General features: G+C 40.2%; 1 long non-coding RNA gene across 2 annotated transcripts in view; it reads right to left on the reverse strand.

Moving 5' to 3' along the window:
- Nucleotides 1–24747, reverse strand: part of LOC116995003 — a 111679-nt gene that overhangs the window by 81330 nt on the left and 5602 nt on the right. Inside the window, exon 3 of one of the 2 annotated variants that reach the window (XR_004417631.1) lies at nt 11719–11781. This is a non-coding gene — a long non-coding RNA (uncharacterized LOC116995003). Of the gene's footprint in view, nt 1–9495; nt 9577–11718; nt 11782–24747 lie in introns of those variants that run through there. The other variant, XR_004417630.1, reaches the window with a different exon arrangement.

Raw genomic sequence — 24747 nt, forward strand, 5'->3', positions numbered from 1 at the left:
TGTTTTATAGATTTTTTAATGCAATGATCTACCTAACCTCCCCATATAATCTTAAAATGCTATCAACATAACAGATTTTAATTACTTGCACAGCAGAAGCCTAAATTGGAGGACTAAGAGACCAGGCAATTTCAGAGCATCTTTCTCCCAAGCTGTTCTGATCCGACCTGGACTTTTACTTTGGGTATATTGATGCAGATGCTGAGTGGATTAGTCTCTCCTAGTATTTATCAATGCATAAAACAGAGTGATTAATTTATAAGATAGTGCTGATGAAAGAAACCTCATGGCAAGCAATACATAAACTTTCCACTTTGGTAAGGAATACTAGCGAATTTTGGGGGGCAAGGCCCAGGCTTGCTAGGCGAAAAACTCCATTCAAAGACAGTCAAGGCCTAGAAGAGCAGCTACACCCCAGATCTAGACTACAAGATGCCCCTTCTGCAAGGGCAGCGCTGCACCCCTCAAATTCTGCAAGCTATGCATTCTGAGCAACTCTCCCTTCCCAGAACAGTGTTCTGCGCTATGCATTTGCTGTACATGGTTTATTCAGACATCAGCTGTTTCTCACAGCAGAAATTTCATGGGCAACACCAGATTTATCTCCAAATTACAAGGGGAAGTGCTGAGGCAGGGAAAGAGTTGAGGAAACTTGAAGAGGCTCTTACTCTTATACTCAAGACTGAGTGAAAAAGAATCTCCCAACTTCTCACTCACTTTTTCAGACAAGGGCACCACAATTCCCATTTCACCAAGGCCTAATTTCTGGACAACAGCAGGTGTTGATGAATAATTTACAAATTAAAGGATATTATAAGAAAAGATAGAAAAATTACTAAATAAACTGTGTTATCAAAATAATCTGCAGTCCCAGAAGTGTTAATTATTCTTTGTACCCATTATTTCTTCCAGTGGCTTCTACAGTAGTATCTCATAGTACACAACAGATGGAAAAATCCTGGGGGCTATCTAAGCAGGTCTTACACTTTAAACTTGAATTAGCCATCAGCATGAAGGTGAAATTCACTCTGTGAAGAGTGGCTTTATTTTTTTAAATTGCATTAAAAGCAATACCCACCCAACAGCCTCTGGTCACCTCTGGAAACTATTTCCTGAGCGCTCCACAGAAATGTTCATACAGAGCCAGAACAGGGGCTGCAAGTGCCCTGCCAAAGTGGTTTGTCAGCTTGATCTCTAGGTGTTAATTGAATTGTAAGACTTTTCTATTTGTTCTTCCACTACTTGCAACCTTAAAACTAATATACACAGTTAAGGTGTAGGCCTAGTTTTTCACAGATTAATGTTGAGGAGAGCTCGTTAGCACTTCCTGCTGAACCTTCACTTGCTCTTCCATTTAATGTTTTAGGTTAGATTGTATCTCAGGAGGAACACACTGATGATGACAAGGGAAGTTACAAAATTCAGGAACTGGATACAAGTGCACTCACGCCCCTTTTCCAGGTGAAATCCAACCCACCACCAGGACTCTTTGGCGTATTCAACTTGGCATGCATCGAAAGTTAAAAAGCTTGCAGCAATTATTTCAACAACGATGGACTTTCAGTGCTTCTGTGTCCGGCCCAGAACCTTATATGGGTGCAAACCAATCATATCCAACTGACACTGTAAAGAAATCTATTTTGGGAAGAGAATTATGCTCATACTCAAAGTTCCTTCCAACTTGATAAAACTGATTGCAAGACGTGGCCCGCAGTGCCATGGACCAGAGACCTGCACCAGCAAGGACACACATACAGGTGTGGTACCTTCCAAAACATGAAGGTCTCCTTAGAAAATAACACCTATTCTATGTCCACTCTAGCCTGCTCCTACAACAGGTACAACCACCTCTCAACTGGGTTTCGTGTCCCAAATCAGCCCTGTCCTCGACACTCCTTGCTCCCAGTTGGCTGCACCTGCAGCCATGTGCTATTCCTTAAAAGATTTTAATTAATTAATTAATTAGAAATCCTTAGTCTTCTCTTAAGCAACACTGATGAGTTTTGATTCCTGAAAGCATTTTGAGAAAAACAAAATGCAAGCACTAGATAGATATAATTTTTATGCTGTTACATGCCACTCCCAAAACCATTTTTTGTTACAGAGAAGTAATCACTACTCTAAATGCTAAATAGCATCTTAAATGTATACATGTGAATATTGTACATGCAGCTTCACTTCAATTTACACCAAATAGGAGTGCACTCCTACAAAAAATACTCAGAACTCATACATGAGACATATACATAGTGGAGTAGGTTATACTTTAAATGAAATAATTTTATAGAGACATTCAAAGGTACCAATAAGACAGTAGAAATAATTGTTTTAGTATAATTTAAAATGTAAATGTCATGCAATATGTAATTTAAATGTAAATCTGCACCTTAAACCTTCAATCCATCAATGTAAATCTCCATTTAAGAAACAAAATTTCCATGTGATCATGTTAATTCCTCCTTCTATAATAATTATAGAATGAGAAACATATAATCTTCAATTAAAAACTGCTAACTAGCTATCTTCATAACAGATTGAGTTGAAAAACTGTTTTTATAAAATGGTTACTAATAAAAATAAATTTTAAAATGTTAATTATTTATTCACATAATAACCAAGCAATCAAAAAACCCCTATATGTCACACTGCATTAAACCAAAACTAAACCTCATGATGAACCCCTGAAGCAAAATTATGTATGTCCTTTGGGCCTGTAACAGAGTTTCCATCCATTTTGCGATGTGATCAATTCCTTCCGTGCACCCCGCAATTCATAAATGCTCGCTGGAGTAGGAAGGTGCCATGTTGCTTAAAACCAGAAAGCAGGACTCTGACACTCCTTTGGTAAACTGGAAAAAGCCACAAGGCACAAAAGCTCACTGCCCAAATCTGAAGGTAGTGCAGAACGTAGCGTTCTTTAAATGCACTTTAAGAGTCATTTGAGTTCAGGCTTCCTGCATCGGGTTTTTAAATTAGTGTTAGTTGGATTTAAGAGTACAATCCAAAACCCTCTGATATCTGTGGGAGACTTTCCACTGACTCAGAACTGGATACACTATTTTGTTTCCTATAGACAAATTAGACAATGCATCTTATCTGCCAAAGGTAACAAAGCTATCATGAGAACTCTCCTTTCCTCAAAAAAAAAAAAAAGAAAAAAAAAGAAAAAAAAGAAAAAAAAGAAAAAAAAAAGAAAAAAATTTTAAAAAAAATCTGCAACCAGAGAGAAAAATAAATATATACATTAAAAAAAGAAGAAAGTAAAGAATGATTTATCAAAGAGAAAAATCTTTTTAAAATTATACTTGCTGTATATACAAATGTAGAAGTAAATATAACAGAGTTCTTTGTGTTTGGGTAGCAAAACAAATACAGCGATCAAAATCTCTTGGATGCAACAAAACAGCCTTCCTAGTCTTTTACAGACTGCATTCCAATAAAAAGCAAGAGCAGCTCTGAAAAGATTGCCAATGCATTTAGAAGTCCATGTCAAAGCTTTGTGCTCACCAACACAGAACTGAAACAACTGTCCATCTAAAACATTGTCAATATTTGTAGCTGCTTTATGGTTATTACATCCTGCAGATGAAAATGCAAATGAACTCTCCCATAGAACAAGCCCTCCTCAATCACCTATGCTACTGTGACTCCATGAGACCAGTGACTGCAAGCAACGCTTTAGAAATAATAACGTAACTTTGTGTCAAAAACCAGCGTTTGCTGATCACTTTTACAGGCCGCTCAAACTGACTCCTCTCTGAGGAATTAACTCCAGTGTAAAACACCTTGGCCTACCAGAGCTGTGAAAAAACAAAAACTCTCTCCTCTCTCATATTTCTCCAAGCCTCCCAGTTCAGCGGCCTGTCCCCTCAGCATTGAAATAATAGACTTGTTGTTGCTGCTACTTGTTTCTAGCTCCTGAGATCAACTGTTTGCCGGGTACTTTCCTACTTTTGAAACAGCATAAAATGAGAAAAAAAAACAGTGAAAAATAAAGAAAATGAGACCAGTCTAAATAGTACTATTTTTTCTAATTTGGCACTCCAAAAATATTTGCCCCTGTAGTTATAAAACCATGTGAACTCTTTTATTATTGAAATCGTAGCTGCCCTCTCCTCTGGAAATGTCTGCTTACATTGACAAAAGAACTTCAGGAGCTGAGAGAATGCCACAGCAAACATATCTGTATGAAGGTATCTGAATAAATGGGCAACATGCAAAGCATCCCTCAGATTTAAAGTGTGGCAAAATATCAGTCAGCAATTCAAATGCAATCAATCAAGGGCTGAAGAAAATGATGACTTAATTAATATTTGATAAAGGTATATTAGTTATTATAATAATAAATTCATTTTTCCTTAGATCCTCTTCCTTCCCCTTTGCAAAATATTCGATCGGTATGCAAAGCAATTTACTTTTCTATTTGTGCTTTATAAATTTGAAAAGAGCAAATCACTTTGAAACTCCACACAGATTGGACAGGAGCTAAATGTTTTCCTTGGCAGATAACAGGATACGACGGTTGAGGTTAATTTAAATTTACGTGTGTAAAAATAAACAGGCATTGCCATCTCAAATCTATAGACTCCTTCCAAAAAGGCTGCCCTAATTTAAATAAAGAATGCATAAGGTAATGCATCAGCTACATACCAAATATTGACCCAACATTCCCTCTTTTTTATTCATAGAACACTCATTTGGAGCACTAGCGAGATAAAGCTCTTCGGAGCACCATCCTGCCTCCCTCCTGCCTTTTTTTTTTAAAGCAAAACAACAAAACATGATTCATGCTTAGATGTGTACTTTGGAGCATCATGCCTAGACAATTTTTATGAGAGTTTTGAAAAGTTTTGTGGAAGACCCTGAAAACCACTGTAGCAGTCAAATCTTTATTTGAAACTATTATGTATATAGTCTTAATCCAAATCCCATTTGAAGTCGGTGGAAAAACCCCCGTTGCCTTCAGAGGCCTTTGGATCAGATCCTTTGTTTCCAGAGGTACAGAACAGCAAATTTCAAACAAGAACGAGGAGTATACAACTACTAAATAAATGGTAACACTAATCTGTGAAAAAAGACAGTTTTTCTAAAGGACAACTCAAAATTATGAGATCTCATATTTGATGGTCTATTTTTTTAATAGGATAGGCTGCACAGGGCCTGATCCTGGGCATTTTATTTCTACATATCCCTCTACAACGCGTTTTGAACAGAATTATATTCTGTTGTGGAGATCATAAGTCAAATTTAAATAAAATTGGAGATTTAAAATCTCCTCTGTGAGTGCAGAGGGATACCTATGAACAGATTTCTGCACCATTCCTAAGAGAATCACAGGCTGGTTTGCTCTCTAGTGAGAAGTTACAGGCCTGAATTATTAGCGATTCCACAAATGTGCACACAGACTATGTTAGCGCATATCTGGTGGAGAGGGATTGCTCCAAAGCCCATCAAACTCAGCTCAGTAGAATTCAATGTATTGTGGCTCAGGTATGGAGCCAGACGCATAAACACGTACAGATCTGCACAGCCCAGTACAGTTCACAGCAGATAAACTCATGACTTGCAGAAGTACGTGTGCACTTCCGAACATCTACCCGTCCATTTTCTAGCTACTGGGATCACTGCTGGGGAATGTCTATTGTGCTGGCTACAGGGATTCCAACTTTTTGTCTTCTGGCTGCAAACGTGAGTCTAGCTAGCTGCATGCATACTGAATAAATGAACACTTATCTCTGCAACAATCAAACGCGCTGGGCGAGCACACGCTGCACGAACACGCATGCGGCTACGAAGGAACACGCTCCACAGTGTGTCTTATTTGAGAAACAAAAGACATGCAATCATATTTTTAAATTATTTCCCCCCCCGCTTCTTGGACAGGTACAGGAGCCATAAATCAGCATTAGAACTGTGGCAGCATGGCTTTGTTGTGCATCTCAGACCTGCACAAGCACCACCACTGCAGGGGGAGGAGGGAGGGCTGATTACCGGCACCTGCTTCAAGCTGCGAGGGACTGATGCAGTTAGCAGGAAAAATGCCTAATTAGAGCACATTTCCATTTTCCTGAGGGAAGGTGTCACAATCACAGGCCTGCCCCTGCCCTGAGCACCCATGTGCATGGCAGACTCTGAGCACCAAGGCCCTGCCAAGGTTTATGGAACATGTGGCACATGGACGGAGGCCGAGTGCAGCACAGAACCCATTCTGCTCACAGGGGAGCTGATGAAGCACTGAGTAGATGTGAATTACATTCTGCTCGCCACCCCCCCCACCAAAAAAATCTGTTTGTTTCTTTTCCTGAAGAAAACTGGATGAAACAAGGCATTCCTTCCACTCCTTGTATTTCTCCTTAGCTGATACAAAAGGTGTATGAATACTTGGTGTGCACTATGAGAAGACGGTGCTGTACCCATAGAGCCACACAAAATACAATCCAGCCTCACAGTCCTGCTCATCTTATATATTCAACAAGGACGGGAACCCTGGATTTCACCCACATCTCAAAGAGCTAATTCCCACTCCATTCTCTTTCCCTTTCTCCTCTCCACCTCCTCCTCCCTTTTCCCTCTCCTTTACCCACAATAAAACCTCTCTTACCCTGATCCAAACCTGGCAACATTCATCTGGACAAAATTACAATTAATTTTAAGAAGTTTAGCCAGACGGCCCACTTTGCTGTCTCTGGCAGTAAGGATCCCATGGCAGCCCGCCTGCCTGCAGATCCTGTTCCTGTGGGATCACTGCTGTGCCATGCTCAGAGCACAGCTCTGCCCAGCACCCCACACCCCTCCCAGGCCTACAACACACGGACCTTGCCCTGGTGTTCCCCTCGTTCTCCACACTAGTAGGTAAAAGCCAGATTTTCAGCCAAGATAGGTGGGAGGTTTGGAAGAGACAGTTCATTTATCAGCAACTTCTTAAATTTCCTTTTGGAGGACAAAATTGCATTTTGAGGATTGAGATGAGGGAGAAACACTCATTTTGCCCTCAACTCGCTCTATTCTAGATTATTTTCACTCAATTATTACCTGAAAATATACAAAACTTCATAATTATTATCTGAAAATATGCCAAACTTCATCCTAGCCAGCTATAAAAAAAAATCTTTTAATTAAGCCAAGTATTGTCTATGCTTTTCATTTTTCATTCCATGCACTAAACATTTTGTACGAGAATCTTGGCACTCCAACACAAAACACTTTCAAAATGTAAATGTTCTAGCTCACATGCATAATTTCTGAAGACATTAATCTGAATAGTTCTATCAGCAGTTATATTTCAAGTTACAGACTAAAAATAATTTTAATTTTAAACCCTGAAAATTGCCAATCTAATGAACAGATTTTAATCCCTCTTCAATTAACATGCACGTGGTCTTTATACACTGCTATGTTAATTTTCAGCGTACTTACAGAAACCCTCACTGTGAAATAAACCAGGCAATTCTGCTTCTTTTATTTTCAGAGGCAATTTCTAGCAAGCCTTCACAAAATAAAGGACTAATATATGAGAAACAATTTCATATTCCTTTAAGCTAGCCCTCATCAACAAAACAGTCCCCAAGTGTTACAACCTAAGGATAAAAAAAAAAAAATCTTCTTTAGATAAATAGCATAATTAGGAGCAATATCGCCGAGTACTCTGAAATTTCTCAGTGAGGAGTGTTCAGCAGTTTGTGAACCCTCAACTAATATTTTATTCACATTGTAGCATGTAGCTGCTACAGGCCTTTAAAAACTACTTTGAAGAAATTAATTTTAGCTATCACTAAGCCATATGCTCCTAAATTCCTTTCTTAATCTACACAGTTCACTAAAACATTCTCTATTTACTTTGAGCATGATCAGCCAATAAATACTGCTTTACTACTTACAGTTATGAGTTGTATTTCAGTTTATGTTGCCATAAAACACTTCTAATGCAATGCCAATATGGAGATGGTTTAGATACAATGCTGTCAATGGACTGAATTTAAAACTATTTTTTTATAAGTCTCTAGGTATTTTCAAATTATTTTGGTTTGGTTATTTTTTGGTCTTTTTTTTTTTGGGGGGGAGTGGTATTTGTATGATTTAGGGTTTGGGGTTTTTTTTTTTTTTTTTGGGTTTTTTATTGTTTTGGTTTTTTGGGGGGCTTTCTTTGTTTGGGGTTTTGTTTTTTTTTTTTTAGAGAAAACCCCCAAACTTATTTGTATTTGGTCTGCTATTTTCTTAAATCCTAGACATAAATAAAATTAACAGGAAAATATTAAAATATTTTACACAAGCCTCGCATTTTTTCCGTGTTCAGAAAAAGCATTTTGGTTTAGAAATATATATGAAAGGACTAGTTTCCTCATAAAGTGTCCTAAAATATATTTATTTTCAGATACTTTAATTTCCACATAGATTAGTCTACATAAAGAATTGAAAATACCTATTGTCATAAGTCTGGCAATTTCACAGTAGTAATAAATCTTAAGTGTTTAACCGTCTGTCAAATTGCACCTAACTCAGTACATCTCTATCCACATGCTACTTTGGTCTATAAATGGCATTACTCTAATATTTAAGTATTCTACTTAAAATAAATTCCTTCATTAACACCCGAAGAGAGAGTGGGAGTGTGCGTGAGCATGGGCCAGGGTGCACACGTAAAAGATAAAAAGAAAACACACTTTTGGTGCTTAGGGACCTTTAAAGGCCTTGAAAAATAGTATTTTTAAAATATATTATAAAAATGATAATTAGAAACAAATCCTGAACAATTCCAGGTATTAAAAAAATTAAAAGATGAATGCTGAAAATATTTACATTGAAATTTACCTTGCTAAGAAAATCAGGAGACGCAATTGTGATGAGATACAATGACTGAAGAGCATCAGATAGTTACCTGCAAAGCCAGGAGTTGAGCAATGACACCAGGTCCCTCCTCTCGTATGTGTCCCTACAAATAAACCCCATGCACTGGCTGGTGGCTACGTTACAGCTGCTCTGCACAGGGATGCTTAATAATGCTTTACACAGTCCGAAATATTAAATAAATGTAAGAAACTTGCACCGCCCAACTTTGTTTCTTCTCTTAAGCTCTCTTCTATTTTTATTTTTTAGAAGGGAAAGGGGAAGCGCCATTCAGGAAAGCAGCTATATTGTGCTCAATGAAGGCAGGACTGGCACAAGTCCTAGAACATTTGCATTCAGAAATAAAAGCTGTGATCGACCTTTGTCTGCTAAGAAAATGAAGCTTGCTGGTTTTAAACAGGCTAGCGAAGGGATAGAGAGGGAGAAGAGAACCTAAAAAACAGCAACAATAGCAAATATTAGTCTATCACATCCTTAATAGGCAGCAAAGCGATCCTCCCGAACGAGCCTGGACCTCGCCGGGCTGATAACGCACTCCTGGTTAATCATAAATTATCAGGCAGACGCGAGCCAATGTGCCGATCCCCACGTAGTTCCCGAAACTTGATTTTCCCACTTGGCATCCCCTGCGCTCCGGCGGGAGCAGCTTACCCTGGCAGGGCGGGACGGCGGCCCGGGAGCCGCCGATGGATGCGGCGCTGGGTGTTCCCCTCGCAGCTCCGCAGTCCCCGGGAAGGCGGGCGGGAGGCTCCGGGCGAGGCGGCGCATCTGCGCGGCCGGGCAGGCCCGGGAGGCGGCCTCGCCCCGCGCCCCGCACCGGCCCCGCCGGCAACAATGGGCGGCTGCGAGGGGTGGCAGGGACGGCGGCGAAGGGAAGGAGCAGAGCAGGCAGAAGGGAAGGGAGAAGAGAGGGGAGGGAGGGAGGGAGTGAGGGAGGGAGCGAGGGGGGAGAGACGGAGGGAAAGAGAAGGGGAGGGGAAAAAAGAGAAGCGTGTTAAGCTTGTCTGGTAGTTAACAAGTCTTGAATGAAGAATGTTAGCAAACAGACAAACAGCATGTCTGATGCATGCTAATAGTCCTGGCTTCACCACTGACAATATGAATAATTCAGTAGAAAGGAGGGAAAAGAAGAAGCGGGGGGGGAGGGGGGGGGGGGCGCGGAAGAAAAAAGAAAAAAAAGAAAAAAAAGCATCCTCCCTTCACGCTCCCAAACGTCTGCAGAGGAGACGGGAATAAAAAGTGTGCCGCAACTTTCTCCTTCCCACCCATCGCACAGAAAATATTCAGCAAAAAGGCCGGTCGGGCACCAGCCCTTTCGCCAGCCCTGCCTCTCGGAGATTTTCGATTCCTATTTTTGTTGCCTATTAATTTCCACCCCCCCTCCCTCTTTACCGCCTATTTTACTTCTTTTGTCTGGGAGCTGGCACCTGTCCCAGAGACGGCATTTTACTGCACATCCCCTTTTCCCTCCTCAGCAGAGAAAAGGGCGGGGGGGAAGGTCTGCAAGGACGAAACTGCCTGTGCACCCCCTGCCTGCCCAGACATCCCCCCCATATTTCCTTTTCAGCCATGGTCCAATTACAAGGGGTTTGGAGGGATATCATACGCCCTATTTCACATGGCGCAGATACCTACAGCCATTAAAAATATATTTCTATGAAAGAGAAAGGCAGAGAAAGCGAGAGGCTTGTTCCCTGAGCAGCACTGTGCACTGGGACTCCGGGGAGGAAAACCACCAGCAAAAGCCCTCATCCTCAGAGCACACAAACCTGCAAAGCCCGAATCATTGCTCAGGCAAAGGAATCCATTTCCTTAACAGAGGGAAAAGGGAGTGAGGAAAAGGGATGAGCGGAGGGACGAGCCCTCGGCGCTTTGCCCTCTGCATTGGGATGTACAGCGCAGGAAAGGCGAGAACCAGCCCCGCTCGGGAACGCTGGGAGAGGAGGGCTCAGGCAAGCAGAAGAAAAATAAGATCCTATTTGCAGCATTTTTAAAAGTTCTGCTCTGGCAAAGGCCGTCTGAAGGGGAGGCCCTTGCAGCAGGAATGCGAGCAGCAGCCGCCTTTCCAGAGTCCAGCCTCCTTCTTGTGAGCGACTGGAGCAGTCTGGCGGAGGAGGAGGAGAAGAAGGAGGAGGAGGAGGACGTGAGCCAGCGAAACGCAGCGGGCTGGAGCTGATGATGAAAGCGGCACGGCCCTGCGCGGACAGGCTCCTTTCCATCCCCCGCAGCCACGGGCACACGGACACGCACCGAGCCCGGCCCCGCTGCGACCCCGGCGGGTCCCCCCGCGGGCCGGGGGCTGCGATGGGGACGGCGCCGCCGGGAGGGGACCCGGCACAGAGGCAGCGATGGGAGGAAAGGCGCTGCGCTGGAATGTAAATGCACCCACGCTATGGCAATATGCTTGACAGGGCAGTGCGGCTAATGAAGCTTTTAATTGGGGGAGGTGGGGGTGTGTGAGGGGGTGGTTTCTACGGAAATATCTCCCGGGATTAAACGGAGAGAAGAGGCTCCTCTCTGCATTCACATACCTACACCACTCTGCGTAACACAGCGGTCTGCAAGGACCACGAACTACAGCACGCACACACACACACAAAACCAACTCAAACCTACCGAGCTGAAAATGGCTATTTGAAAAAGTAAATACTGTATGTGACAGAAAAACTTCGTGATTTTGTTTTCTCATGCCCTTACTTCCAAACCAGCTGCACAGCCAAGCTCAGGCTGCTTGGCCCTTATAACTCTCTTGGCACCGAGTCAAAAGCTGATAAGCATTTGGGCGAGACAGCTCAACTGCTGTGCTGGAAGAAAAACAGCTGCCATGATTGCTGTTTGATTGAGAGCGCTCGCACACACTCACAAAAAACATACCAGGCTGCAAGGGCGGACCACAAATGCCTGAGGATTCAGCTTCAGAAGATCAACATACATTTCCTTAAAAAAAAAAAAAAAAAAGAAAATATTATATAGTTTTGCCTCCATACAACCTCTCCTTCTTTAAAGAAAACGTGCTGCGTGGACTTGCTTTTCTTCTTCCCATCCCCCCTCCATAACCTCAAGCAAACTCAAGGAATTGTGCCAAAAGTCCCGTTGCTAGTTACCAAGTGCATTTTTTTAAACGTCCCTTTGATACTTCTTTCCCTCCTGCTTGCCATGGAATATGCAAGTAAGATAATCTTTCCATTACTTACAAGAAGTAATTAAAAAAAAACTTCTAGCTCAGCGTTCCTTCCCCCCTTTCTCTCTTAAGGGGCAAGAGGAGGGAAGCAAGGGGGAGAAGGATGTTTTTTCTCTTTGCTGAGTCCAACATTTGGCTTTTTCCATTTGTGGCAGATCACTGTAACGCTATTGTAAAACAACTTCCTGCCCCTTTTGGCTCACGTTCCAGAAGCTGCTAGGCTAAGTTCATAGCACAAACTTTTTTCCCCCTTGCCGAAGAAGAGAGACAAAAAAAAAATTCCTGCAAATTATTTTCCCCATTTTCTGGCTAAGGGACTCACAAGGTGAATTGATTGCAGCTCTTTAAGAATGTTACACAAGAGACGTCGGTATCCCAGCTGGATAATTCATAAGATGAAAAGGTGGGGTCATTATAAATATATGTCTGTGTGTGTCTGTGTGTGCCTGCATTTTAATTCTGTCATTTTGAATTGTAAGTCTCAGTACCATCAGGTGGATAATGAGCTAAGCTGCTTCATCTGCCGTACTAATTTGTATATCTATCATAGCACAGATCATTGGCTCAGTACATACAGCCTCCTACTTTCCAATTGCTTTTGTGTGCTCTAAGGTGACCTGCATCTCTCTCTTGTCTCCCTCCTCTCCTCTAAACGCTCAGCCTCATGAAAATACCCACTGGAAGCTCCCAAACCCTCCCTGCTAGAAACGGGAGATGTTGCAGTCTCTCTGCTATAAGCCAAAAAGGAAAACTAAGGCCTCCACAAGTTGCTCTCTCACGGTCTCTCTCTCCCTCCCTCCCTCTCCCTCTGTTTCTCTCATAGCAACAGCATTTCTTGGTGCGCCTGCTTTGGCATACATCAGCATTTCCACCGTCCAAGTGTCCTTTTGCGTCACATCTCGCCATTTCATTCAGCCAATGAAATCTCCTTCTTGCAATAAAAATATATAGACTTTTTCTGTTATTGGTATATTCAAAATTTTTTTTCATGTGCTTTCCTAACAAAAAACGTTGTCAAGCATCTGATTTGCCCTGCACTGGGGGGGGGAGGGTTTGGGGGGGTGAAGGTGGAGAGGGGGAGGAGACTGTACAAAATTCAACCTTGAAGAGTCTTCTTTGTGGAAAATATGTTACCGTAAGAAAAAAGGGATTACATAGTTACTTAAAGTCAGAGTTGTCCCTCTCACTTACTACTGATTTTGCTTATGCTATCATTGCTTTCCTGATGTACTTTTAAAGCAGCCAGGCAGCTTCAACTGATTCAAAAAGTCAATACCATGTATGTCTAAGTTTGTAAAATATTCTTCAGGAAAAATAATATATTAATTGATATTTTATTCCACTAAATATTGATCATGAGGTGATAGGAAAAGCTGCAATGTAAAAAGGAAACCCACAGACATACGTTTCTATCCCATATAAAGTGTTGCTCTCCAATGCACTATCCTGCAAAATGGAGCGGAGGGTTTCAGAGTCAGAGGTTCTTTCCAAGATTTATTTCCTTCTTCCATAACCTCACAAGTGCAGCATTTCAGTGCCCAGCCCTGGTAAAGATGGTGACAAAGACCCTGTTCTACAGCCCAGGTATCCCGGCTGGCGAGGCAGCCGTGGAGCTGCACGCCCTGTGCCTGGCACAGCCAGCCCTGCCCAGGCTGGAACAGCAGCCTGGCCACGGAGCCCAGCTCCAGCCTCGGGCCTGACACCGAGCAAGTCCTGCTCTCAAAATACACTCTCAGCCAAGTCCAGAGGGCACAGGGTGGCACATGTGGGTTTCTCGGAGCTGCCTGGCTGTGCTGCAGCTCCAATGACTCCTGCCGTGGCAAATCCAGGCAACCTCTGTTACCCATTTCGATCCAGCCTCAGATCTCCAGAAAATGCTCAACCACCAGCATTCTGAGGAGAATACACATTTCTTCTGTAAGCAAAATAGAGGTTTTATGGTTTTCTCTTACCAACTTTTTTTTTTTTTTAATGGTGTGAAACCACAAAATGTTTCTAATATTTATTTTTAGGGGAATTATAGTAAAAGCATACTAGAGACTATCAGGACACAGTTGACAAGATATTTAAACAGTAACTTTCCCACAAATATTTATTTCAGTAAAATGACACCTAGTAATTCTGACCTCTTCCTAGTAACTTGCATATAGACTGTGGATGCAGACAGACAATGTGCATAAATTCTGGGTAGTTAAAAAGTAAAAGCAAGCAAAATTTCTGGACAACAGCCTTAGCAGCAGACAACCACAATATCCAGCTAAAACTCTTATCTCATTTTTGTTTTAAAATAATGGCATGACATTCCTGATAGTATTTCTTTTAACAGAATATGCACAGATGAGAAAGTTAACCCTGCACAAAAAATCAGAGATTACATGTAATAGTGCAGTCAACAACTTTAAAGGCCACTGAAATACAAAAGACAGACCTATTTTTTAGGGAAGGATCAGACTTACATACACAAATTTCTTAGCTCAGAGTGTTTTACTTGTATTTAATCAGCTTTCTGAATGACTTTCCCCCTTTTTTCTCAGACGTGATTTTTAGCTCCCTATTTATTTTCACACTTTCTATATAAAATAATACAGATCTTCTTGTTCTTCACTCTCCATACCTGCCCCTTCCTTTCTCATTTTTTGTTAATGAGAAAGGAGCAGAGGTTCATCCCTCCCTTTGCCTGCTTCTAATGGGGATAATTCTGGTGCATTTGGAGGGTTAAAAGTGCCTCGCCTTTACACAATTGTGGCTCATATTCATCCACCCAAAGCTTCTCTCCCTCAAGGAGACACATAAACGTATTCTGTGTTTCACCACAGTTGTGAAGTAAGACTGAAAGTTGTCTAACCTTAGGTTACTGCAGTACTAAAAAAATCAGGGATTCAGGAAACAGGAAAACAATTACCTCAAGTCCAGCTTGTAAGCTTCACTTAACAGAAATGGAATTCCAAAACGGGATGTGGAAGAATTATTTTAAGATTCATCATGCCTGAATACATTCAAATTATGCAAATAGTAGTAAGAGAGTATTTTCACACCACAGTTTATACTATTACAGAATTTTCTATCTCCTTTCTTTTCCTTTATCACAAGTTCTGTCTATTGGAAGCTCATTATAAATACTCCTGCTGAACACTAATTAATTTTAATTTGCTTGTATTTTAACTCAGAGTGGCATCTCTTTCTTTCCTCTCAGTTTGGTATGATAGAGACATCCACACTGAGGTCACCTCTAAATAGACCATGATTTTTTTGCTCTCCAGATAATACAGCTCATTTGCAATACAGGGTGGTTTGTAATCTAACAGCCTTCAGAAATATTTAATACAAGATGATCAGGTACATGTTTAGTTTGTTTGGGTTTTTTAATAATCCAATTAAACATATTTCTATTTTATTTTTTAAAGATTAAATTATCCAGAAAAATGTAAATTCCTCTTTTTTATTTTATTGTATCATTAAAATAATTCCAGTCCAGATTATTAAAAAAAATCACCAAGAATAATTTTACTTAACATTTAGACAGCTTTTGTTTTTAAAAGACACTCTCTAGGAATTAAAAATAGTTAAAATCTATCTAGAAAAGCAAACTCTAGATTAAAAAAAAAAAAAATTCCTGAAAGGACCAGTCTGGGCATTACAGGGATGCACACTTCAGAGAAAGGACAGCAATCACATATAGTGCCATTGTGCAAGTCACTTAGGAAAGTTCTGCTGGATAACTTGCTTTAATTCCAAAGGATCAGAGGCCTATTAAATTATGAGGGAAAAATATTGAAATACCAAATAGACAATTGTGAAATGATCTAAACTGTAAAAGCAAACTGAATGAGGATGTATTTCTACACCCTTCCCCTCAAAACATAATGAAGCATTTTGCAAAAACACTTCCTCCAGTACACTGTACTTTAACAATAGCGTTGCACAGAAAACTTGGCATTAAACTGGCATCAACGTAAGTGAAACTCTGGCACTAGCACAAGAGGTTTATTTTTTAATTTGATTTTTCTTTTTCATCAAGAAAAGAGGTAGGTTGTATCAGCAGGTTTTTAAGGGTGCTACCGACCACAATTCTGTTTATCTTGCAACTTTTTTCCCCGTTTTTCTTTTTTTTTTTTTCTTTTTTTACTGTACTGTCGCCTCGGGACTGCAGGTGAGCGGCGGCCCTTGGCTGCACAGGGGAGAGCCTGATGGCAGCCGGGACTCCCGGGAGCCTGGCACTCCTGGTACCCCCGGCAGCCTGGCACTCCATTCTCGGCAGCCTGGCTCTCCTGGCTCTCCCGGCAGCCCGGCTGTCCTGCCCGCAATGCCGAGCGTGGCCGGGCACTGCTGTGTGCCCGGGAGCGCTTCAGAGCCAGCTCTCCCTCCTCTCCATTCACCTCTGCTCACAGCCGGCTGCCTCGCAGAAAGGGCTGCTGCAGAGTTAAAACAAAATATCTCTCTATATAAATATATATGTAGGAAAAAAGGAGGGAGGAAAAAGAAAGGGAAAGTAACACAGCAGGAAAATAAAAATAAAATGTTTGGTTTTAGAGAATGGTAAGTTGCAAAAATAAGCAAATACACATGATTAAATCTTCTTTGAAAACTTGCAATTTCCCTTTACATTATAAATTACTTAAAGGTTTTTGAACTACTCAAGAGCTGTCCAGTGATCAAGTTCTTTTATATCTATGTTTAAATTACACCAGAGTGCAACAGTCCTGAACAAAGCCAATTGCAATGTACACAAAATTTTACAGCACAAATTCCTTTGTGGATTTTTTGGTAGTGAAATGTTTGCAAAGATGAAAAATTTGCATAAACTTTAAGAAAAAAAAAAAGGGGCTTCCATTACAGAATCACTTTCATAGCATAGTTGCAATTACTTACTACACACAGAGACAATCCAAAATGGTTGTAGATACAGAATTCTGTTTCTGAGCTGACTGTTAGTATCAGATGTATTTATGTCAACAACTTCAGCTCTACAGTTCAAGTTGCCATTTCTTTTGAGCCCATTAAAGGTAAAATATATGGTACATAAGATGCACCTTAGATTTGCTATCTAAAGGATAACTGGAATCTCACACAATAACAGTATATGGGCACTGATCAATTTAAATCCCTTTCCATGAAAAAAAAGCCCTCCTAGCATGAACAATATCGACACATTATTGTTATAATCAAATATAATAGCAAGAGAATAATGAACCTACTGGAAGTATTAATGTATTTATGCAGCCAGATAAATACAGGCTTCTACACTCCTGGGATCAGCTACAGGTATAATATATAGTTATGAGAAAAGGACAGTAATTTATAGAATTCGTGTTCCATGAATGATGTCATTTGAGCCTTTTGCCTTTCTGTGTTTCATGTCACACCTACTGGAGTTGTCACACATGAATTATTAAGTTTCATGTATTTTGAAGGGATGCCTGAAGTTATGAACTCATCTTTAACACGCTGCTACGTTCCAGTTTTAGTGAACAAAACGTCCTGCACAGATGCTAAGGTGATATAACTAAAGGTCTTTTCTCTCCCTGAGGACAGAAAGGGCCAGTTCCAAGGCTTGAGATGAGGCCGTGCTCCTCCTGGGCTGTCACTCCACACTGGAGTGTAAAGTAGGTTTTAGAAAGGAGGGTCATTTTGGTATTGCCAGCAAACCAGAAATTTGCGCAAAAAATATATTTCCCCACCCCCCAATTTCCCACTTTGCTGTTTCAAAGATGACCCAGCATCCCTATGATTACATGTATGCCATATTTTAATAAAGGTGATTTTACTGAAAATTATTACCAACACAAAAGCCCTTATAAGGAGAAGGCCAAAGGAAGTTTTTGCTATGTTTTCTACACTAATAAAGTGCAGCATGAATACTAAAACTAGCATTGCAAAAAAAAAAAAAAAAAAAAAAAGGGGAGGAGGGGGGGTTTGTGAAATTGTGAAATCCTGCTTCCAGACTTATTCAGCAAACTATGTTTTCCAGTTCATCCCTGGAGATGTCTGTGACGATCCATGAAAATTTCAAGTTTCAAATTTAGCATTTTTTTTCTTAGGGCCTAAAAGCATTTTACTGAATATTTTAGATGGCTGATCAAAGCACTGAAATATTAAAAGATCAACTCTTAAATGTATATTCCCAGAAAAAGTTACCAAAAGAAATAGAATGCAATGAATTTTTTTGATCCACCAAAATTTTCAAAAAAATTGTACGTTTTTTTCCCTAATGCAAACAAGTAACTTAGTAAGAAAACTGTACAGGGAGAAAAACCCGGACCTTTTGTCTCTTGGCAACAGGAGAATGTGACTGGGTTTGACGTGGAGAAGTCTCCCTGACTCAATTAGAAATACAGCTGTTTTTCAAAAAATTTTTAAAAATCAAATACCAAAATTAAAGTTGATGGCTGAAGCTCATATTACTTCCATCATTTATCTGTAATAAAATTAAACAATTCCACCTTCCCCCAGCAATCATTTCAACAAAATCACATACTCTGTTCCATCTGTACGTGGGTGCAGTATGGGACACCTGGATACAGAGTGTATGTATGCAGTTATAGTCTCATGTTACCACAGTCCAGTAAGTGTGAATACTACTAGAATAAGACTCTAAATTAATATTGTTTATGTATTTCTGCACATTAGAAATTACAATATTTTTGTAATGCAGCCTAAAGATTACTAATGAAAGGTTACATTTGAATTACAGCAGGAAAATCAATGGAAGGCACAGTTCAGGGCCATTGTTTTTCTATTTATATAAATAAATGTAACATTTTAAAAACCTTAACACAACTTAAATACTGAGTAAGAACTACAGGAAAGAAGGTGATCATAACAGCACTACACCAGCAGGAATTTCATCCCTCTGTGTTTCCGTAACAACTCATCCCTACTCCAAGGAACAAGGCTCCCTGCTCTGGGACCTTGCTCCCACACCTGGAAGCACGAGGGAGACTGACACAAACATCAGGGATTTCACTGAATAAAGCACTGCATGCAAAGACCAAAATGTTTCAGCCTTCAGCTGGCAGTGCCCTTAGTGTTCAGCTCAGAGGGGAAAGCAAAACAGGTACTTCAGGCTCATTGTGGAGACTTGAAAAAACAGTTTTGCTTTAAAACTGCACTTACATGACTGTTTTTGTAGCAAACGGGGATTCCTTGCTAGCAGGGAAACATTTCCATAGGAGTATCACATTTACAGTATTATTGTTCAGGTTTTACTGGCCAAAACACTAAGCAGTCTACATTGAAAATCAGAAAAGGCCCTTTTGTGACTGAACTACTGCACAATTCCAGCTCATCTTTGCCTTTCCCTAACAGAGAACACCATTTTGAGGCTGTCATGCATTTTTCCTTCCAAAGGGGTTAACGCCAGTGGAAAATGCTAGGATCCTCTTACCACAGAAAAACTGAGCAATGCAGTTTCCCAGAGAAGCAGCCTTTTTATTTTTACAGGTGCAACTGACGTCTGTCTTGTATTTTCTGCTCACCCAAGTATTAATTTAAAAACCACACACACATGAATGTATGATATGTAGCTATCTGCACCCAGGTAGCTTTTTTACACTTTCACATACTTCTTTTTACTCAAGTATTTAATGGAAAGAGGCAGAAGAATAGATTTTGACGTAAGACAAATAAGAAAATAAGCATTCACTTCAAATGAATTTTGCTGAATTACACTAGGCCTGAATATATCCTAGTATTTAGAAAAATGCTTGTCTTCAAAATGTAAAGAACAGGCTTCGTAATTTTCATAGCACACCAAAAGCCTGATCAAACCCCATGCTCTACAGGACAATTTTTAAAATTTTTCATGTTTCCCCTCCTTAAATGAATATATTTCAGTGGTCCAGAGAATCAAGGAAATCAACAGGGAAACAGAAATGGTTTCATATTAAAAGCAGTACAGACAAGTGTACACCAGTTGCTAAAGAGAGAAGGCTGTTAAATATGAATGGCTCCTACATGGTTTTCACTGTAGGGGTCACATTCGGAAACAATTTTGATACCAAAATTAGAAGCTCATGTTAAAATTTCAGCAACATCTTTGTCTAGGAAATGAAAGTAATCTTACCCACCATTAAGCTTTACCAGGTACACTAACTAGAAAAATCAGTGCCAGAAACAGTAATGCTGAGGAATTAAGTTCACACAGTACAATAAACTATTCTCTGCTCATTCTAGCAATCTAAACCTTGCCACAGATAAAGCTCTTTTTTAAACAGTAAAAAAACAGAAAACTAAACAAAAAAAATCCTGAGAGGTTTGAGTCAGGAACATTCAGAGCAAAAGCATTCCACAAGGTTTCCTTCACTAAGGATCTTTCAGAAAGAGGTACTTCTACAATGGCATCCTAAATTATCATACTGCATGCTGAAATGTTTAACACACTCTGAAAAAAAATTAGCTTTCCCTTTCATCAGGCACTTCCTGTAGTTATTGCAAGGTTCCAATAAGTTTCTAAAGAAAAAGGAGAATTTTAAAATTTGAATATTGGCTGAATATTTTCTTAACTTTTTTCTTTCGAACGTCCAAGATGCTATCCACATTTTAAAATTCTACTACAGCTCATTAACTCCAAAGAAAGCACAACCATATCAATGCTTTAAGGCAAGGAAAAAAACCCAAAATAATGCAAATAGCGTTGCCTTGAGACTCCTTTTATTCTCTAAAATCCCACAGATAACAGAAAAGCAATACCAGTACGGAAAAAAAATTATTAAAGGGGATTTTTGTTAGTAAACATTAATTTAACTAAGTAACATGAGGGAGCAATAGACTTATGTCAACCTGACAATATTATTTTTAGTGGAAAATGGATAAATAGACATTTCCACTCTATCTTCCAATAAAAAATGCAAAGGTAGTGGACTTTGTGAATTTGCTGCAACAAATAAGACAGAGAAGGGCTGGTTTCAGTATTGCTGCAGTCAGCATCGCTGCTCACATTTGGTTCAGCTCTGAATGCAAGTTTTCACTCAAAAGGCACGATGGCTTAGCTGCTTGGCCACTTCTTTTGTTAAAAGAGCTCATTCTGCTGTAATACAGAATGTACTTTTAAGTCTAAGAGTAGATTATTAGAAGGGTTTGTTTAAATAATTCAACTGCAAGGAAACTTAAAGAGGGATGTAAGGTTTTACTTGAAATGACTGGAATGCAAAGATGCATTTTTACCTTAATTCTACTCATGTTGACAGCCACAGAAGTCTCAAAGTTTATGATTGTAGTGTTACTTATTTTCGTGATGGCAACATTACAAGCTCCCCCCAATACACTCAGATCCCTTGTGCTCAGTTTTAACCCTGCTGTGTTTTACACAACTTGGCTGTCATCAGCAATTAGGGTTTTTTTAGTTTGGGGTTTTTTCTGATAGAAGGATGAAATGTGGAAAAGCTGTACACTGACTGAAGTTATGTGTTTACAGTTCAATTATTTTTTGACCAAAAATTGTATTTCACAGATTTTACTACTGAGCAAAAAGAGCATACAGATGAGAAAGAACCAACTTTAGGTAAAAGGTGGTGATTTTCTGTATGCAATTCTTCCAAATATTTTATCTCAGCTTCCATGTTTATATATGATCCCTAGTCACAGCAACTAAAAATGAGATGCATCACATTCTGCCATCAGTTACTTTCGAAGGAAAAAAAAAAGAAAAAAAAAAAAAAAGAAAAAAAAATCCCAGCCTTTTTGCATAAAATCAGTGATGAAGCTGAGGAAGTTCTAGTTCTCTCCAGCTCAGTACCCCGTGCTTGTCATGCTTGGCCTCACAGGGTCCTGTGTGTGTGTGCACTGTTGCAACACACGGAAGTTATGGAAAAGGTGCTGAATACAATCTTCTGGGACACAGCACCACATTTCCTTACAGGCTGAGAAACAAGGCTCATTCTGAGACCTCAGAGGCCCAAGTTCAATGCTGCAATTGCCATGTGCTTTCTCTCTTTTAAGGGAAGAAATCGCTATTTTTCACTAGTCTGTACTTCTTCTTTTGGAAGAATCCAGTCAGGGATTAAAAAAAAATAAATTCAAAGCAATAAATTAATGCAATTGAATTACAGGGGGAAGACCCAAGCAATATATTTAGTTCAATGAGGTTTTAAGTGCCATGGCCACTGGTAATTAAAGAGCTAATACGACCACTTTGAAATAGTTTGACTTTTCCTCCGGCTGCAAGCGCGGCGCCCTCGGAGGTTCGGCTGAGGCAAACCTGATACTCTGCCATTCTCCGCCAGCACGTGCCAAAATTAGTTCTCCATTTTGTGGTGGCCCTCGGAGAGCAATTCCCATTGAGAAGTGAACAAAGGCCGTGACCCCGGGGTCAGAGTGTAATGCAGGAAGCATGACCTCCCCTTTGTTCAGAACAGCACTGTTTACTCTGCCTAAGTAAAGATCACCAATACATTAACTAAAGAGGATTAAAAAGGTCATATCCCTAGGGATGGAGCTCACGCAAGTGGCAACTCTCTTCAGTCACTAAATCACTGGACTTCCCCACCTACTCCCCCTTCAAAAAAGAGACACCTTAAGCTGTCATGGCTCAGTGACACATTATTTTCAGAGCAAAAGTCTGTAAAAATTCATGTTTCAGAACCAGGTTAATTTCTGCAGAGCTAGCCACCGGCTTGAAAGTTATTTTTAAAGTTATCAAAATATTCTAAGTGAAAACTTATCATCTCATTACATTTTTAAAATTTTGTATCTCTTTTTGAAAAATTCTGAGTTGATTTATAAAATTGACTGGGTCTTAAAGTGGCTATTAAAAAGTGCAAATAAGTATTATAAATAAAATTCTTAAAATAGGCTGTACTCTGTGGATGGGCAGAGAAGTTGCCTGTTGCTGTAGACAATTGCTAACTCCATAATGGCTCACTTGCAAAGAGAAGAACAAGGAAAATAAATTGAAAATATGTTGCCTATAAGATTTCTAATACGCTGATAGCTAAACTTTATCAGGCTAAATAAGCACTTATTTTGGCTGTTAAGATTTCTCTTACCAACTTGTCATGGTATCTTAGAACATCATTATTGATATGGATATTAAGAGAAGCATCTCTTGAAACACCTAAATTAAATGCTGCACTGGTAAAAAACAGCTAGACAGCATGTGGGAGTGTCTCCTTTCCATTCTCATCTCCAATCCACTGGCCTGCTGAATGATCCCAAATTTGCTTTGTACCTCAGTTTCCTCATCTGTGATGATGTGGCTCACTGGGATGCAGATGTTACCATCAGTTAGACAGCCACAATAGGAGGAAAAGAACACATAGAAAAGAGTGGTCCAGACTAAGATATTTTGCCTTTATCCTCAGACAGAGGCACCTCTGATTAAGCTGAATATTATGTTAGAGCCTCCAGAAGAAAATAATAGGAATCAGGCCAGGCAAGATTTTGATCAAAGTCTTCGGTGCAGGGAGGTCAGCACCACACACTAATCCCACACAGGGTAAATGAGCTGGAATCAGCATGAGATCATCCATCACCAGTAACTTTGAGAAGAGGACCAGGACTGGCCAAAACTCCAAAAATCATGATCCTAGAGTCCCACAGAACATGAACCATACAGGTGGAGGGCTGAGAGGGCATCCTTCCATTCTCAGACACTTTGTGCAAAATAGCTATTTTTGGATCCATAACAACATGTTCACCTTTGTAGTTTCCAGCAGCATGAATTAATGCAGGACGTGCGGCAAGCTGGGATCTCGTTACACCCAGCCTGCACTGGCCCTTCTTCACCCACCACTGCAGCTCCTTCTCCTGTGCTTTCTGATCAATTCTTGCCTCAGTAGTACGAGTCAGAAACTTACTGCAGATTCCAACACAGACAAGAGCAAAGAAGGAATTTCCAAAATTTCCAAACCCCATGTCTGCACCGTGATGGGTGGTATTCCTACTGCAGGTGGGTGACTGACTGGCACTTGGGGTAACTCTCACCTGTCCAGTTCTGTGCCTGAAACAAGCAAATCTAGTAATACACTTTCCTGTGACTGCTGTTCCCTGAAATCTGATATATAATAAAAAGCCCAGTACTATCATATCAGGAGTCAAAGAAAGAAAGTGGAGTCACAAAGCCTTGACAACAGGTTTAGAAAAGGTTGCGTCCAGGACAAAGCAAAAATGTACAGCAGGTATTTAAAATAATGTTGTATGTTCATCAGATCTTCCCATCAATTCCAAGGAAACACACTGCTTTTTGGCACAAAAGATTATGCAGGAATAACATAACCGTCAGGAAAAAATGGGTAACAAAATCTCTAGACACAGAAGAAGCAGGTGGGCAAGAGCAATGTGAGTACTGAGCAAAGCTTTGTATCAGGCTGAAGCAAAGGGGTACCTATTCCAAAAAGCACTGGACTGAAACAACCAGAACAAAGAATATACTTAGACATTAAGATTTAAAAACGGAGATTGCGAGCATAAGGACTGAACCAGTGGCATAAGGACAATTTATTGACATACATTAGAAGCAGGAAGACTGCACAACAATTGTTTGGCAAGTCTGAAATAGTACTGGGAAACAAAGAAACTGAAGAAAGAGGATGAAAAACACCACAGAAAAAATAATGGCTGATTATGACCTTGAGTTATTTAGTTATGCAGAAGAGGAAACTTGCCTTTTCTCACCCTCTATGACCATACTAACATTTCTTGTTAGCTGGGTTCCTAACCTGGGATATTCATAAAAAAATACCCACTGTTTCTTCCAGTGGAAATCCCTAGTCTTTTCAGTTCTCTTT

The sequence above is a fragment of the Catharus ustulatus genome, chromosome 4 (assembly GCF_009819885.2).
Source record: "Catharus ustulatus isolate bCatUst1 chromosome 4, bCatUst1.pri.v2, whole genome shotgun sequence".
NCBI lineage: Eukaryota > Metazoa > Chordata > Aves > Passeriformes > Turdidae > Catharus > Catharus ustulatus.